The sequence below is a fragment of the Pan paniscus genome, chromosome X, assembly GCF_029289425.2.
Source record: "Pan paniscus chromosome X, NHGRI_mPanPan1-v2.0_pri, whole genome shotgun sequence".
In the NCBI taxonomy this organism is placed as follows: domain Eukaryota; kingdom Metazoa; phylum Chordata; class Mammalia; order Primates; family Hominidae; genus Pan; species Pan paniscus.
The window spans coordinates 102,490,999-102,505,409 of NC_073272.2; the positions used below are offsets into that span (position 1 = coordinate 102,490,999).

General features: G+C 38.9%; 1 protein-coding gene across 30 annotated transcripts in view; it reads left to right on the forward strand.

The window, feature by feature from the left end:
- LOC100986445 (ras-related protein Rab-40A-like) overlaps positions 1-14,411 on the forward strand; it is a 221,663-nt gene that overhangs the window by 163,565 nt on the left and 43,687 nt on the right. For all 30 annotated transcript variants that reach the window (XR_010111264.1, XR_010111278.1, XR_010111283.1 and 27 more), the window contains one exon: positions 13,667-13,857. The gene's annotated coding sequence lies outside the window, so the exon portion shown is untranslated. The remainder of the gene's footprint in view (positions 1-13,666; positions 13,858-14,411) is intronic.

Below are 14,411 nucleotides of genomic sequence, written 5' to 3' on the forward strand. Positions count from 1 at the left end.
TTCCCCTCCTGGCTCCGGGAAGTGTGATGTCCTGCTCCAAAGTGTCTCAGAGCTACTTCCCATGTAAAGGAGGAGCATGAGAGGATGATACAGGCAAAGACTGAGCTTAGTGTCCCCTTCTGTATAATGGGGATAATTATGCTCACCCATAGAATTTCTGGAATTTACTATGATAAAGTAGGTACAAGACCATAGCCCTGTGGTTATTGTGGGATCAGGAATGTGTATGTGAATTCAGGCATCTTTTTATTCCTTTTCAGATTTGTTGTTAGGGGATAGATAAGGAAAGAAGAAAAAGGCTCTGGTGAGAAACCCATTGTACCTTCTGGATATGATCACTACCCAATTTTATCAGTGTCATTGATCACTAACCCAGTGCCTCGTATGGTGCCAGGCACAGAGTTACTCCAAGAATGTACAATAATGGCTGGATTCTCTTTCTCCCTGTGCAACTCTTCATGCATGTGACTGAACTTATATTAAGTGTCTGAAGGAGGTTCGTTCTGAGGATCTGGGACATGATGGGTGCTGAAGCTTCTACTCAAGATTTGAAGGGCAGCTGTCCTCAGGAGACCCCTGGCACTTCCCTCCCTGGTGGGATGTAATGCCTGATTCCAGTGAGTTCATAGAGCTGAACAAAAGCATGTTGTGGAATAGCTCCTGTGAGGTTCACAACATAGTCCGGAAGATGAGAAACTACTTCTTTTAGTAACCTGGATTCCCATCTAAGAGATGCCTTACTTTATCGTAAAGCAATGAGTTGTTCACTTGAGGAGGGAACTTCATGTTTAACATGTATTTGCAACAAATTTACATACATTTTCTGCCTGTATGAATAGTTGTCAGTGATGCCCATGAATTTCTCAGATGGATGTTGAAGTATACAGTTAGAAGGTTAGAAGATCTTCCTAGCAATCTGTGATTACGGTATGCATTCTTCCATGGTTTCTACGTTTTTGTCTATTCTATAATGAAATTTTCTAAGAAGCCAGAAATTAATTAAGTGCTACCTAAAAATATCAAAATGTCAGGTACCTGAATTTGGCATTTTCAAAATTAATAATTACAATGTAAGTTTGCCCTATTATAATGATACCCAGCTATGTCCACTAACATAACTAGATTGTTCTGAATACCGTTATTATTTCCCAATAATACAAACATCACAATTTCGGTTCTGTAGTACCTGGCCTACCTACCCTTCCCACTGCCTTGCCCCAGGTAAACACAGCATGCCTGTCACTATACATTATTTTACATGCCTGGAAATATATTTAAATGGAATCATAGAGGTGGTTTTTTTTTTTTTATCAACACCTGGCTTTTTTCATTCACTCCACTTATATTTATCCATTTTATTGCATTTATCTATTGATATACTTCATTCTTTTTGATTGCTAAATACTATTGCAGTATACAACCACACTAAACATTTTATTATCCATCCATTTGTCGATGGACATTTTGGTTGTTTCTCATTTGGGGCTCTTGTAAATAAAGCTGCTATGAACATTTGTGAATAAGTCTTTTTGTGAAAATATGCATTCTCATTCAAGGGTCAATACTTAGGAGTTCAATCTCCGGATCATGTGGTAGAGGTAAGATTAACATTGTAAGAAACGGCCAAACTGTTTTCAAAGTGGTTGTACCATTTTTCATTCCAATGAGCAGCGTATGAGGGTTTCAGCTTCCAGAAAATTGCCAGTGATTGGTATGGTCAGTCTTTTAAATTTTGATCATTCTTCTGGAATGTAATAGTATCTCACTGTACTTTTCATTTTCTTTCCCTAATTATTAATGATGTTGAATATCTTTTCATATGCTTATTTGACATCTGTATATTTTCTATAGTGGAGTGTCTTTTCAACTCTTCTGTCCATTTATTTATTGGAGTGTCTGTTTTCTTCTTAAGGAGCTTTGTGAGATTTTCTGTATTCTGGATATAAGCCTTTTACCAGATAAATGGTTTCCAAACATTTTCTTCCAGACAAGGGCTTGTCAACAGTATCTTTGGAAGAACAAAGTTTTTAACTTTTGGGAAGTCTAATTTATTGATTTCTTCACCTACAGATTGTAGTTTTGTCTCACTAATGAAGTCTTTACCTAACCCAAAGTCACAAGGATTTTCTCCTGCATTTTCTGGTAGAAGTCTTATAGTTTTAGGTTTTATATGTATATCTATGATCCACTTTGAGTTGACTTTTGTATATAGTATGATATTTGGATCACTGTTTGTATTTGTGAATATAGATAACCACTTCTCCCAGCACAATTTGTTGAAAAGAATATCTTTGCTCCACTGAATTGCCTTTGCATCTTTGTCAAAAAAACAGTTATCCATGTAGGTTTGGTCGGTTTTGGATTCCTTATTCTATTCCTTTGATCTGCTTTTCTACCTTGATGCCAACAGCACAGTCTTGATTACTGTAGATTTGTAAAGAGTCTTGAAGTCAGGTAGTGTTTGTTCTCTGACTTTGACCTTTTATTCAAAGTTGTTTTTATCAGCTAGATCCATTAAATTTTCACGTGAATTTTAGAATCAGCCTATCAATTCCCTTTTTAAAACTTTGGTAAAATTTTTTATTCAGTTTGCATTAAATTTATAGATGAGATCGGGGAGAATTAATATCTTAACAATACTGAGTCTTCTCATCCATGAACACAGTATATTCCCCATTTATTTAAGTCTCCTTTAATCCTCTCAGCAATGTTTTGTAATGTTCAGTATGCAGGTGTTGTACAATTGTGGACAGATTATCCATAAATATTTCATACTTTTTGAAGCTACTGTAAATGGCATTATTTTTAAATACAATGCCTAATTACTATATTTTCTCTGAATTATTATATTTTCTCAGCAGCCAAATAATAATAGCTCAAGTTTTTTTTTTTTTTTTGGTTGAAAGCACGGGCCACTTTTTGATGGAAAAAGTATTTGAAAGATGTCTCAGAGATATTCTCCAGAAGAATTAATCATTAAAAGAGCATAGTTCAGTAGATTTCAATTTTATATGTGTGCTTAAAATAAATCTGTTGAAATGTGAGGTTTGCTGTTTTTTGTTGGTGATGGTGGTGGTTGTGGTGGTGGTGTTTTTTTTGGGTTTTTTGTTTTTTGTTTTTTGTTTTGACAGCATCTTGCTTTGTTGCCCAGGCTAGAGTAAAGTAGTACAATCATAGCTCACAGCAGCCTTAACCTCCTGAGTTCAAGCAATCCTCCCGCCTCAGCCTCTCGAGAAGCTGGGACTCCAGGTGCACACCACCACACCTGACTAACTTATTGTTTACTTTTTTTTTGTAGAGACAGAGTCTCATGTTTCCCAGGCTGATGTCAAACTCCTGGGCTCAAGTGACCCTCCCACCTCAGCCTCCCAAAATGTCGAGATTTACAGGCATAAGCCACCACGCCTGGCCAGGTTTTAATTTTTTACCTGCCCACCCACCCACTCAGTAAATCTACATCAATGAATTCCTGGGATCTGGGATGGTGAGAGAGATCAAGTATGTATGTATGTGGGTATGTATGTATTATGAATGTATATATCACTGAAGCTGCCAGGAATGTTTATTGTAAGGGATAGTTGAGGTTAATTACCGTGCATCATGTGAGTCCTATTCAGTTCCAAGCATATATTAGGAATAAGATCAGGGTGGTCATTCATTTTTTTCCCAGCTTTTTTGGGCAAGCATGGTTACCATGATGACTCAGTGACCACTGTGGGATTTGCTGGTACAAACTGAGCATTTATGATTTTTACCTGAATCACTTACAACTATGAGAGTTGTCAAATGTTGCTTTTCTAATTCTGTTATTCCTTCATGAATTATTACTAAGCACTTGAGTGTAGAGATTTCTCCCTCCCTCCCTCCCTCCTTCCCTCTTTCCTTCCCTCCCTCCCTCCTTCCCTCCTTCCTTCCCACCTTCTTCCCTTCCCACCTTCCTCCCTTCCCTTTCCCTTCCCCTTTCCCTTCCCCTTCCTCTTTCCCTTTTACTTCCCCTTCCCCTTCCTCTTTCCCTTTCCCTTTCCCTTCCCTTCCCTGCTTCCTTCGTGTCTCTCTCTGTTGCCCAGGCTGGAGTGCAGTGGCTTGATCTTGGCTCACTGCAGTCTCGACTTCCCAGGCTCAAACGATCCTCTCACCTCAGCCTCCCAAGTAGCTGGAACTACAGGTACATCCCACCACACCCAGCTAATTTTTTGTATTTTTAGTAGAGACGGGGGTTTCACTATGTTGCTCAGGCTAGTCTTGAACTCCTGGGCTCAAGAAATCCACCTGCCTTGGCCTCCCAAAGTCCTGGGATTACAGGTATGAGCCACTGTGCCTGGCCTCATTATTTATTAATGTACTTATTCATGTTTTTATTTATATCAATGTGACTGTGAGATTCCTATTTTTTTTTCAAAGGGTTACACTCTATTACTATCATTCTGTGCTTTGATGCTCACATTTTTCCAGAATTGGCCAGTGGAAGGATCTTGAAGTTGGTCTCAGTGTCTGCTTGACACCTCCCTAGAATTCTTTGAGCATGTATTTTGCTCTCTGAGCCTGACTGTATTCCCGTCTGTGGAAAGGAAGTAATGATGCTCACCTCAGAGCATAGCTTTGAGGCTTTGAATAGAAAGTGTCTGAAAATAACAACCTAAAGCTTGTGGTGTCTTGTAGGCCATCAGCAAATGTTCTTCATTCTAACATTGCCTCCTTCACTATGCCAATGTGATGTCTCTGACATTAATGTAATAGCATGACTACTAGGGTGAATACTTGGAAATGTAACAGCAAGCACAGATAAGCCCACATTTCTATTATGTGTGAGCTTCAGTGTCACTGTTGTGTGTAGCAGGGGGTGGTAGGATGGAGCTGGGGAAGAGGAAAAGTGTCATTGCACAGCTTCCAGTTAACTGAGTGGGGACAGGCCAGACATCATCATCCCATCCCCTGTGTTTCATGTGCTTTCCCATCCTCTTACTTTCCTCTCTATTCCATGTGCTTTCTTATCTTCTTAATCTCCCTTCTAATGCAACATCAGAGAAGGGTGTGGACTCTGCATCTCAGAATCAGGAGCTGATAGAGAAGAACAAAGTTTGTTGTGGAGTCTGCTAGACAGGTTACTGGAGCAAGAGTGAAAAGATCAGGGTCTCATCACTGGGACACTTTAGGTGAGTCACTACCCTTCCACCAGCCTCGCCCATATGGCAGGATAACAATTCCCAATCCTCCAGACTACCTGGAATACTCTGGAGTTTAAGTGTGATCCCATGTGAAAAAGCCATCAGTGGTCAGGTGGAATGGAAGAGCCAGTAAACTTTCAAGTAATTACATTTACAGAGACACTTCAGATGTCCCAAAACTCTGCATGGAGGCATTAATTATACTTAAATATGAACTGTTTAGGTCTAGAATTTTTCCAGGTGTGCTCCATGGACCACTTTATCAAATTCATCAAGGGTTGCTTGTTAAAATTGCAGATACTTGGGCCCATCCTAGATCTACAGAATCAAAACCAGGGAGGTGGGGTGAGAAGTGTCTACGTTTTCAGTAATTTTTTTTTTTTTTTGAGACGGAGTCTCGCTCTGTCACCCAGGCTGGAGTGCAATGGCGCGATCTCGGCTCACTGCATGCTCTGCCTCCCGGGTTCATGCCATTCTCCTGCCTCAGCCTCCCGAGTAGCTGGGACTACAGGCGCCCACCACCACACCTGGCTAATTTTTTGTATTTTTGGTAGAGATGGGGTTTCACTGTGTTAGCCAGGATGGTCTCGATCTCCTGACCTCATGATCCGCCTGCCTTAGCCCCCCAAAGTGCTGGGATTACAGGCGTGAGCCACCGTGCCCGGCCCATTTTGAGTAATTTCTTTAGTTGTTTCTGGTATTCATCAGTGTTTGAAAAGCACTGCTGTGGATTGGCAACAAGGCCCATGAAAATTTGAATCCTTTGATGCCTAATTTCATTGTTAGTTGCTCATGCTACTCAGTTTTAAATATCCGTGTGATCTCTGGTGTGTCCAATATGTAACAATTCCTTCAATTCAGTAATACTCAAAGATTTATGTGTGAAGCTCTGGTCTAGGCACCGGGGAAACATCACAGAAAACAAGACAGGCAGGGGTTCCCAGGAGCTATCATTCTAGTCTGGAAAAACTGACAATAAGCAGGTAAATAAATCAGCAAGCATGTGATTTCATATGAGGATATGCTCTTTGAAGAAAATAAGCATAACTAAATAAAGTAGAGAAGGATCAACATAAGGATTATTATAGATGGGGTTGTCGGTGTACTCTTTCTCAGGAAGTGATACTTGACCTGAGTCTTGAATGATAGGAAGAAGCCAGGCATGGAGAGGCCGTTTTGTCAGTGTCCCTATGTTGTGTGTGGACACCATTGATCCAGGAACAGAGGACAAGCTAGAGTGGCTGGTGCCTAGCAGACAGTGTGCAATCTGATGGGAGATGAAGTTGAAGGGTAGACAGGAGCCACATGGTTTGGGCCCTGTAAGGAATTTGGATAATTGTATTGTGAGTGTCAAGATTAGAGTATGGGAGTGACATGGTCTGATTCTTGTTGTCAGAAGGTGACTCTGGCTGCTTTGTGGAGAATGGACTGGAAAGGGACAAGGTATGGAGGGAGGATAACCATTGGGAGAATATTGTAGAAGTCCAGGGAAGAGGTGCAGGTAGATGGGATCAGGGCTGCAGCTGTGTGCAGAGGTGGGGGTGGGGTGGGTGGACCTCAACAGAGGGTATTTGGAGGTAGGGCAGGCAGGACTTGCAGTACCTGTGCAGGTAGGGTGTGGGGGATAAGGCAGAGTGGAGGAGGACCCCAGGTCTTTTTGTTCAGCCAGATGGAGAAATGATGGTGCTGTTTTCTGAGATCAATCCTTCCAAGTGCTTTTGAGATAGTCTCAAGTTAATTAGTTAGGTCATCCAGATGTGGGTTAGTCGTGAAAGTTAGTAATTTAAAAAATAGTTGATAATTAAGATTCAATTGTAAGACTATAATGCTTTATTTAAGTAACATGCAAACTATTAAACTTTTAAAACTTGAAAAATCTCAATATGCAAATTCACATTTAATGAGCAGTTACTGTGTTCCTACTACTGGTCTAAGAGTTTGCATGTATTAACTCAAGTAATTCTCAAAGCAACAACTCATGAGGTAGGGACAGTTGCTTGCCCCGGTTTACAGAAAAACGAAATTGAAGTACAGAGTGGTTCTTTCACTCTCCCAACGTCACAGAGAGCCAGGTATCCCAATTTCTCTGTAGTATAATTTTTTAAATAATCGAATTCTTGGCTGTTTATCCTTGTAAAACCAAAACACAAAGCAGTATTCGTTTAAAAAATGATTTGTCTTCTTTGGTAAGTATTGCATAATCCCAGTCTACTGATGAGGCATTTGAGTGACTGTAAGGTGAAGCAAAAGTATTCGAAGTCACATAGGTTATAGGAAGTAGGGCTTGTCCCTAGTGCGTCTCCAGATCCCACACTCCTAACCAGTACAATTATGGAGAAGAAAAAGCCATGTCAGCCCATGGTGGTTCATGTATGTCTTTGGTTGGAAAGTATCTTTCAGTAGCTTTTGTGCCATGTACCAAGATGATATCTATTTAAGAAAATGTAAAAAGGTAATAACTGTAAAACCAAAAGAAATTATTTCAAAAATACATTAATCATCATAATATGCATTAGACAACTTGGCTATTCAAATAATTCCTTGGAATTCAAAGATGAATTATCTTCCTTTTTAGGAATTCATAGTGCTTTTCCAGGTGGAAGTCACTTTGTCCAGTGTTTTAAGTTTCTTTGGTTTGGAGACAGGCCTGATCAGACCACCATTGATTGGTGACGCAGATAAGGTGTGGTAATTTACTCAAGGTCACCTAGAGTTTATGGATTAGGGCTGGCACTGGGCACAGGTACATCTCCTGTCTCACACAGTTATCTGTTCTCAGACGTGGCATTAGCATTTTTCTTATGTATAGTGAATCACTTTTCAAGGGTTCAGAGGATACATGCTTCTCTGAGGTTAACTTGCAGGTAATATAGGAAGACATAGAATACCTTCAAATAAATGGAAATGGGATAATGATTTTCCTTTCCTTTCCCAAAATCTATTGGGACATTAGAAGAAAAATGCCTGGAATCATACAGCAGTCTTTTGTGTCTGGCTCCTTTCAATCAGCATAATGTCTGTGTGATTTCCATTATTGTTGTCTATAGTTGTAGATTGTTCATTCTCATTGATGGATGGCATTGCATTGTTCGGATATTTCACAATATATGTATCCCTTTTGGAGATACATATTTTTCAGTGTTTGACTTATGAATAATGGTGTTATGAATGATCTTATACATATGTTTGGATAGACATTTATTTTCATTTCTCTTGGGCATGTGCCAAGGACTGACATTTCTGAGTCACAGGGTATGTGTATGTTCAGCTCAGTGGATACTGCCCATTTTTCAAAGTGGTTTTTCCAATCTGTATCCCCATCAACAGTGTGTAAGAGTTCCACTGCTCCACATCCTTGCCAGCACTTAGTGTTTTCCATCTTTTTTGTTTTTTTCTTTTGGTGGGTGTGTAGCAGTATCTCATTGTGGTTTTAATATCAGTTTCTCCTTAATTTAGTTCTCTCTGAAGTTTTAAGTCTCTTTTAGTCAAAGGTCTGTACTCTTTTTAAAAACCTTATTTATTTGCTTAAGAAATTGGATTGTTATCCTGTGGAGTTTGCATTCTGGATATTGCTGATTGTGTCCTTATTTTGTTGTTTATTAAGTTCATCTGGCCACTCTTATGTCCTTTAAATTGGTAATTAGATTTAGATGCTTGTTCAGATTCAAGTTTTTTGGCTTGAATATCTCAGGTGAGGTGGTGTTTATTCTTACAATGTTATACTAGGAGGCTCATTGGATCTGGTTGTCTCTCCTGTGATGTTGAAATTAATCACTGGGTTCAGGTGTTGTCAGCCTGATCTATTCTTTATAAAATTTCCCTATTCACCTTTACTTCATGTTTTTTTGCAGTCTCTGAATATTCTTACCTGTATCTGCATTTCATTAAATGTTACAAAAAGGGTGACATTGTAATTCTAATTTCTTCTGCCTTCACCAGCTGGAATTCATGTATAAAGAAAACTTCCTCTGACCTATTAGATTATACTGAGATATGGTATACACAGGGAAGGTAGGATGAATGTTTAGTTCTTTTGCAGTATTTCCACTTTTCAAAACAGTGACTTGTTTCCTTAGGAGTTTCCAAAGGTAAGCAGTGAGCTTGTTCTGTTTGTGTTTTGTTTTTTCGATTCAGTCTGAGTACTTTTGGTTGCTCATTGCTACTGGGTTGGTCATTGTTTTTTGTCCTCTCCAGTGTGTTTAACCAGGAAAATGTGTATCCTTTGTAAGAGATAAATGTCATCTGCTTTTATCCTGAGCTGCTTCTCTGTCTTATGGTAGGTAATCATTTTATTAGTTTTTGTTATTACCCTCGTTCTAAAAAATATAAGCAAATACAATATGTATATTATTTATTATATTACCTCCTCAGTAAAAATTTATCCAGAACTGAAAATGTTCTGTATCTAAACTGTGTAACACAGTAGCCACTAGCTAGCTGTGGTTATTGAGCATGTGAAACGTGATGAGTGAGACTGAGAAACTGAGTTTGTAATTTAATTTAAGTTGCCACATGTCAGTAGTGGCTACTGTATTGGACACTGCTGCTCTATACTTTTCTTCTTCTTCTTCTTCTTCTTGCTTTTTATTTCACAATGTGCCATGGACATTAGTCATAGCAGTATAGAGAGGGAGTCATCCTTGCTTTTTATACTTGCATAGTACTCTAGGGTGTAGTTGTACCTTAGATTATTTAGTTGGCCCTATACTGGGTATCTGTCATATTACTACTATTCTGTTAGGAATTTTCTACCATAAATGGCCTTGTGTATATGCCTTTTATCTTTTTTGCAGTGTTTCTTTGGGATGGATTTTTAGAAGAGGGATTGCTGTTTCCAAGAGTAAATACCAATGTATTTTTATAGATAGCATCAAACCCCGCCCCCCACAGGGATTGTACCATTTAACATTACTTCTAGCAATGTATGAGAATTCCTATTTCCCCACAGAGTAAGAGGAATGCTGAGGGGAGGAGAACATCATGTGAGAAGTTCATGAAAGCCATCTCACTAAATCAGGAGAATTAGATATTTGGATAGGAGTCCTACTCCTGTGCTTGTCTTTGACAATTCAGTCTCTACTCTTTTCAGTCTTTTGTGGATCTGGGTCCACATCCCTCAAAATGGGAGAGGCAGTCTTGCATAAAGCAGAAACTCCATGTCAGCTAGAAGACCAAATGGGAGGGACTTCTCTCCTAGGGAAAAGACAAGCACAAAACCAGAAATCCACAACTCTGATATAGTGAAGGGCTAAAAGAGAAAGTAAACATGTAGTCCCTTACTCATGAGGAGAACCAAGGATGAAACCAACACAAGGGTGACCTTATCCTTACTCTCTATCTGCGAACTGAATAGAAAGCTGCAAGAGTTTGTGTGTGTATAATTGTTGTGAAGAAGACTGAGATACAAACAACATGCAGATACCCACACTGAAACATACAAACACACTGTCAAATAAATAGTTTTGACTTACTTGTCTTACGCATAAAACAGTATAATGTGAACATGTTTCCAAAGCAATGAATATAAGAGCATCATATTTGTAATTTCACAACTTTTTGTTTTCCACATTTTGTACAATAAGGTTTCTAAATTTAAAACACTAGAGAATTGCACATTTATAAAATAAAAGAATCCTGTCTCCCTACAATGTGCACACACTGATTTATGAAATAGAATTTTTTAATGTACTATTTTCACACAGCAGCATATGAACATGATTCTTAATAAATGCATTTCTACACTATCATTTTGTGACTAGGGTCACAGAGTTTTCTGATTTACAGAACAGAATCTCAATAACTTTATCACATTATCAGTTAATTATTTTCATTGTTTAAGCTTTGTCAAATATAATCGAAATGTATATTACATATTAAAAATATTTTCTACCTGTCACACCTTCTCCTTCTCCATAATACAAAGATAGTTTCTCTTAATTTATTGGTATCTACTCTTCAGATGTTTTTCTCTGCATGTAGTATACTAACTTACTTTTATTGACACACACACCTCTAAATCCGTGTTAATCTATCTATATAAATTATTTTACATAAATCCATGCACTACATTATAATTTATGACTTAACTGGTTGACTAAATATGATTCTGTTTCATATTTTTTGTTTTGGTGTATTCCCAAGTGTTGGAATTTATATCCTTTTTCTGAGATTTATATATTGTCTCTTGATATGATTGGCTTACTTCTCTTGTTCATGAATATTTCATATTTGGAGGATATAAAGCATGATTGAATATGGGTTAGAAATAATTTCTCCCAAATTTTTATATTTCTTTTTATTTTCTATTTTGGCTATACAGATACAATTCTATACTTTATAATTTTTTACTATTTAAAAAGCACTTCAGCACATTGTTTTCGAAAGAACAACTCAACAATAATAATGCTTTAAGGCTGGGTGCAGTGGCTCACACCTGTAATCCCAGCACTTTGGGGGGCCGACATGGGCAGATCACTTGAGGTCAGGAGTTTGAGACTAGCCTGGCCAACATCAGGAAACCCCATCTCTATTAAAAATACAAAAAATTATCTGGGCTTGGTGATGCACACCTGTAGTCCCAGCTACTCAGGAGGCTGAGGCAGGAGAATCGCTTGAACCTGGGAGGAGGAGGCTGCAATAAGCCAAGATCATGCCACTGCACTCCAGCCTGGGTGACAGAGCAAGACTCCATCTCAAAAAAAAAAAAAAAAAAATATATATATATATATATATATGCTTGAAGTTATATCAAATGTTAGCTGACAGGACAGAAGGGAAAAAATGTTTTGAATAATTCTAGGTTTAGAATCCTGGAACAATAGTTTATAAGGTAGTTTCCCTAGATCAAGTTACCAGTCTTTTAATTTGTGTTCCCTGATCCAACTAATGGGCATAATTATTGGTACTGGATAGAATTGTTGAAATCAAAATGAGATGAAATATAAAATACCCTTTATATAGTAGTTGTGTACCTGTTAATAGACTACCATCCAGGTTCCCTTTCCAAAGGGCCACAACTTGGTCTAGTTCAACATCTCAGGGATCAGCCAGTCCATGTACATACAGAAGATACTTTATCTTCCATTTAGTAGTGTAACTTGCTTATTTAACTGTAGTGGGTAGAATTGTGTCCCCCTCAAAACATGTCCCAATCCTAACCCACACAAACTTTATTTGGAAATAGGTTCTATGTAGACATAATGAAGTGAAAGATCTCCAGAAGGGAATATCCTGAATGTAGGTTGATGCCTAACTCCAATGACTGGTATCTATATAAAAGAAAGCAGAGGGAGATTTGACACATCCAGGGAAGAAGGCCATGTGAAGATTGAGGCAGAGATTGAGTTATGCCACCTCAAACCAAATAAAGCAGGAGCCACAAGAAGCTGGAAGAGCTAAGAAAGGATTCTCCCCTAAAGGCTTTGGAGGCAGTGCAGTCCTGCCTACACCTTGATTTTGTACTTCAGGCTTTGGTTTTGTACATCGGACTCATGGCATAATAAATTGCTGTTGTTTAAATATGCAAAGTTTATGATAATTTGTTATGGTGGCCCTAGGAAACTATTACATGTACAAACATCATACCCCAAATGTCATTGATTATGAATAAACATTGGTCAATACCCTAATTTTTTTTCATGGCTACAGGGATACGAATGCCAGTAAGACATGTGAAAAGTATTTAAAAGTGCCAACATTTCGTAGGTACTATATGCTTTTAATGTATTGGATCATTCAGTGCCAAGAACACACTTATGAGTTAAATACTATTGCAGAATTCAATTTTACAGATGGAAAACTGAGGGACAGAGAGGATAATGACTTTGCCTAAGACTGAAGTTAGGGAGTGGGACAGCTTGGACTTATGTCCAGTGCATCATGCTCTAGAGCCTGGGAAACTGTGAAAGCTCTGTTGTTAGGTGAAAGAAGCAGTCTGCAAGCATACATACTTTAGGAGCTCATTAAAAGTAATATGCCCTATGTTAGTGTATTTATACAAAACCTGGACCTAGTAAGAAATGGGTGGATTATGACTTTGGAGAGAATGTTCATGGCAATCCCAGAGACAGAAGCCATAGGGCAGTGGGATGATGAGTGGGAAGTGAAAAATGTTAACAGAGCATGTAGAAAACTCTTTTTGGTACTTCGAATATGAAGGAGAAGAAGGATAAGGGAGGGAGAGACAGAGACAGGGAGATCTGTGTCCTGTAGCTGAATGGGTGATAAGGGGGTCCAAGGAGAGATTTTTTTTTTTAATCTTCAATTTCTTGAAACTTGACCAAGTTAAAAGCTAATGTGAAAAAAAAGCTATCTCAGAATTAACCCTTGAAGTTGACCGCATGTTTATTTCCCTTATGCTTTTATATCACATTAGAGCTCATGAGATACCTCTGATGGAATAGAATGGGTTTGAGCTCAATAGGTATTTAGTTATTACCTAATGAAAGAATAGACATTGTGTGTGAAGAAATGCTAGTAACTCTTGGATTTTTGTCTCTCAGGGAGGCAGCAGATGGCTGAAATTCTGATCCGATGTGGCTGGTTAATGCATGATCTGAAAACCCCTGCACTGGTGATTTTGGGACAGATCTAGAATATACCAATAAATATATTAACATACCAAGTAGTCTAGGAGCAGCCACTGGGCGAACACCAAACCTTGCATCCCTGGTGCTGTCTCTGAGCTCAGCAGGTAAGTTCAAAGACATGCCTGTCTTCCCAGTGTGGGGAACTAAATTTGGGTCATCTCAGAAGCATGATGTTGGGCAGCTCTTACGAGCTTCTGATAACACCCACGAAGCAGAGAAGCTACTGTCTACAAAACTTTGAACTCAAGGCATGTCACAGGGACATTTGCTTTCTTCAAATAGATGTCTGTGTTCTCATAAGGGGGAGCAATGAGAAATGATTTTTCACAATGCCTGTCTTAGCACTGAGGCTCAGCCAGCCCCTAGTGCTGTGTCCCATTTAAAGGCCATTTAAGTCCCACCCCATGCCATATACTCTCAAGAGGTTTCCTCATATACCCATCAGGCAGCTATGTAAGGATGGTATGGTCAGTCCCATTTCACAGATGACTAACCTCAGGCTCACAGAGCCTAAGTCACCTCTTCAGGTAAGTGGCAGGATTTGAATGAAATTCCATCCCTCACCCTCCCTAGAGTACCCTGAGCAGCCTCCCTTTTAGAAGATGGGTTTCTGGGCTTGAGAAATGGTGAGATTTCACCCACCTGCTATTGTAACCCC